The following is a 4300-nucleotide window of genomic DNA, read 5'->3' as shown; positions in this document are numbered from 1 at the left end:
TATTTTGTCATATCTTGCCCTGTCCGACGTCTCCCTTCACCCACTTTTCTGTTGTCCGTCCCCCAGGGAGGAGGTCACATATAGTTCCTTGTCATCGGTTTCCTCTTTCCTACCCACTCTCCCTCTACCCTCCCTGTTTCACCACTCACACCACTGGACCTGTAGGGCTCATCCGCCCTGGATTCCCTGGATTTTCAGTTCCTATCTGTACCAGTTTAATTCCATAATCTTGGTAAAATGTTCCTCTGCTTCTTCTCACACTTGGGTGATTCAGCTTTAAATTCAAGGGAGTGTGTCAGTTCCTTAAATATATTACAGGTGAGTTGGAGGTAAAGGCCAGTTCACTTAGCAGGGTTTCCACATTGAATCCTTCTGGTGTGACCCCTGTAAGATGTGGTACAACATAGGTTCTATGTAAGTTTTGCTAAGCATTCTTTCCGGATGAGAGGTTGCTCCACCCAGTTCACTCACCAACAGAAGTGTAGTCACCTTCTCGAGAACCTCCCCCAATCTTGATTTGAATTTCCAGTAAGGTTTGCATTTCGCTATGGTGGAGTGATCTGTTGACTTGAGGTGACCTTAGCACAGTGTTGTCTGGCAGCAACTGAGTGGTCTTCTCTGTCTCCTCCTGTTTCTAGAAAATGATCCCAGCTGAGGTGAAGTCTCCTCTAGGCAAGCAGTTTTTTAAGATGTACATACACAGGGGGTTATATTTGGCTTGTGATCAGTGGGCATGCTCTCTACCTCATTGCCTGGCAGACCAGGTTAGAAGAGTACAAGAGTATCCTTATAGTAATGGAGTTGGATAATATTTCTCCTTTTGTGATTCACCAACTTGATGCAGCATAACGGTTTCCAGGTCCATCCATGTCATGAAGTTCTTCATGGTTATATCCTTGTTTTGCATAATATTCCATTGTGTATGTACCATAGTTTCTTTATCCATTCTCCTACTAATGGGCACTTGGGCTATTTCAAGCTTCTTGCTTTTATGAACTGTGCTGCAATGATCATTGGAGAGCATACAAGTGTTTGTGCTCCGTTTCAATTTTGGGGGGTTAATGGCCAGCAAAGGTATTGTTGGCTCGTATGGTATTTCTTTTCCTAGTTGTTTTAGGTAGCACATTATCACTTTCCACAATGGTTGTACATATTTACAAGTACATCATTAGTAAATAAGAGTTTCAATGTCTTCTTATCTTCTCCAGAATTTGTTAATCTTTGGTTGTTTATTTCTTTGTTTGTTTTGAAATTAGGCTATCATTGTGGTTGTGAGGTGATATCTCATTGTTGTTTTAATTTGAATCTCCCAGGTGACTAGTGATCATGACCATTTGTTGTGTGTGTTTTTCTTAGACATCTGAATGTCATACTTTGTGAGCTGTCTGTTCGTGTCTTTTCACCACATTTTAATTGGATCATTTGTCTTAATCTTGTTGAGGTGTTGCAGAGTTCTGTGATTTTAGTAATTAGTCCTTTGTCCATTGTGTCAGTGCTAAAGATTTTTTTCCCACTCAGTGGGTTCTTATTTTACTTTTGATGAAATTCTTTGATGTGTGTGTGTGTTTTAATATGTCCCAGTCATCTATTTTATCTTCCATGTGTTCTTTTACTATATTTGGTAATCTGTGTATGCTCTGCAGTAAGATCCTTACGTTTATCCCAATTTTCTTAATGATGATCCTTTCAGCTCTGGGGTTTAAATTTAGTTCCTTTCCGTTCTCCTCTTGACTCTTTTCATTTCTTGCATGAGGAAATATACAGGTCCTATTTCATACTTATGCAGATAGAAATCCAATTTTTTCAGCACCATTTGTTGAAGAGGGTGTCACTTTACCATTTAATGTTTTCTATCATTTGTTGAAATTCAGTAGCCTATAAGTGGGTGTTTTGATTTCTGAGTTTTCTTTCTTTTTAAAAAAATTTATTTCTGGGTTTTCTATCCTATTCCAATGGTTGATGTGTCTATTATTATGCTAGTACGGGCTATTTTGACTGCTGAAGCTGTGTAGTAGTAGGTTTTGAGGTTGGTTAGTACAAGGCCTCTTACTTTGTTCCTTTGCTTATTCTGTTTCTTCCCTCTCTACATGATGTTGGTAATTAGTTTTTCCATTTCTTTAAAGAATGAAGTTAGGATTTGTATCAAAATTATGTTGCATTTGTAGGTTGCTTTGGGCAGTATTGACATTTTCATAACGTCTTCCTATCCATGAAAATGGGATATGCTTCCATTTGTGTAAAATCTTTTTGTGTTTCTGGTAATAATATTCTTTCATTTTCTTTGTATTGGTCTTTTGTTTCTTCAGTTAGGTTTATTCCTAAGTATTTAATCTTTTGTGTTGCAATTGTAAGTAATATAGTTTTCTAGATATCTTTTTTGGACCGTTCATTCCTGCTATGTAGGAATCCTATTGATTTCTGCTTGTTAATCTTGTATCCTGCTACTTTACCAAATCTACCAATTGTTTTCAACTTTCTACTTTGGAGCCCTTGGGGTCCTCTCTATGTTAAAAGAAATCATCTACAAATAGCCAAAGTTTCCCTTCTTTTTGCTCAGTTATATTCCCTGTATTTCTTTCTATGGTCTAGTGGTTCTGGCTAAGACACCCAACAGAATGTTGAATAAGAGTGATGAGAAGGATCACCCTTGTCTAATTCCTATTTTCAGGGGAAATGTTTTCAGTTTTTCCCCATTGAGTGTTATATTAGCTACTGGATTTTCATTTATGGTCTTTTTTTCTATACAGACAACATACATTTAATATGTACACGCCTCTCTACTCATAACATGCATAAAAATGAAATGAAATCTTGTCAAGAGTGAACCATCCAGTAGTTCAGCAAATTGTTACAAATAAGATATTCTATTGAAGATACACTGTTGAGTTAGTCACAGGATCACCAGGTAAGGCAATGATTTCTATGTTTCAAAATTTCCACAAGTGGGCATTAAGTAACCTGTAACTGAACATGTAACTTGCCTCCAGGTAGTTTTGAGTACATTATTTCAAACCTTCCCAACAACCTGCAAGGTGGTTATTATAATCCTCATTTTACAGGTTAGGAAACTAGGGGTCAGAGGGGCTGGTGACTTGCCTAAGGACAAACAGCTGGTAACACGGACATCTGGTCACTGAGCCCTAAATTGGGGTCGGTGCTAACACAGCTGCTCTTCCTCCTTGTAGGGGCCTGTGTTAGCAGCAGGCTTGGCCATCCACCCAGTCCCACATATGCAAAGAGGCATCACTTGCAGCTGATAACAGAGTCCTCCGTTTGCAGGGGTGCCAGAGGTGGGTGGTGACCAGTGGAGTGGTGTCCAGCTCAGTTGCAGCTGGAAGATGTTACCTCTGCGTGTGAAGAGAGTTTCCATAAAAAGCTGAAAGTGTCCAGGACTGGGGCCCACATCAGTCACAGCAGCTCTGGGTCAGGGATAGGCTTGGCCACCAGGCACTACACTGAGCTCACAGGGTGGCAGATGTACCAGGAGTCAAGGAGACAGAGCCGACCAGTTGAGCCAAAGCTGGTAGTGCTAGACCCAGAGCCCAGGCCCCTGGCCCTGACTGCTGCACACCACTTCCCTCCACCAGTGCCTGGGCCAGGGCTGAGGTTCTCAGCTTGCATCTTGGGGGAAAGTGGAGCGCCAAGTCGAACCTCAGCTTGCACCCACTTCTGGCAAATGTCAGCGAGCCCCAGTCGGCTGGAGGTGCAGCAGAAAGCAAAGATATCTGCATCTAGGACCTGCATGCAGGCTATGCAGCACCTCACTGGCACTAACACCTGAAGTATATGTTGTCTTCTGGGATTCCAGATCTGTAATCCTCAGACTTTAGTGCCTCACCCAGGAGGACTCCAGGGGCCCCAAGGACAAGACAGCCCTCCTCATGCCCAGAAACGGTGCTAACTGCTTTAATGACATCAAGCATGATTCCCTTCTCCAGTGTCTGCTGTGGAGAACATGTCTGAAGCACGAAGGGCCTTCTGAACACTTGTGATTGTCAGCGGGCACCTGCCGGAATGGGGACCCTCAGACACTGTTGTGCTGTCCTCTGCCATCTGCCACACCTGGAAGGCTGCTGGTCACCAGCAACCTGGTTTCTGGCACGTGCTTGAGATCAAAGATTGGTTTGTCTGAAATTCCTCCACGGCACACCGTGAAATCTCCTTCTGGGAACAAGCCCTGGTTCTCCTTTACAGAAAGTCTGAGAGGTAATAACAGATGAAGACTCCTCCTGCCCCACCCCCCAGGCTTTTGTAGCCAGCAACCAAGATTCCTACATGAGAGGGACAAAGTCACACGGCG

General features: G+C 42.5%; 1 pseudogene; it reads right to left on the bottom strand.

Annotated features, from left to right (window-relative positions):
• Positions 1-3194: 3194 nt before the first annotated feature.
• On the bottom strand, positions 3195-3923 carry LOC115873193 (annotated as a pseudogene).
• Between the last annotated feature and the right edge of the window lie 377 nt (positions 3924-4300).

Source organism: Echinops telfairi, unplaced genomic scaffold (genome assembly GCF_000313985.2).
Source record: "Echinops telfairi isolate 266 unplaced genomic scaffold, ASM31398v2 ScPeMD7_7467;HRSCAF=8505_0, whole genome shotgun sequence".
Taxonomy (NCBI): Eukaryota; Metazoa; Chordata; class Mammalia; order Afrosoricida; family Tenrecidae; genus Echinops; species Echinops telfairi.
The sequence above is the reverse complement of the archived record's forward strand: the minus strand, read 5'-3'. Positions and strand labels throughout refer to the sequence as shown.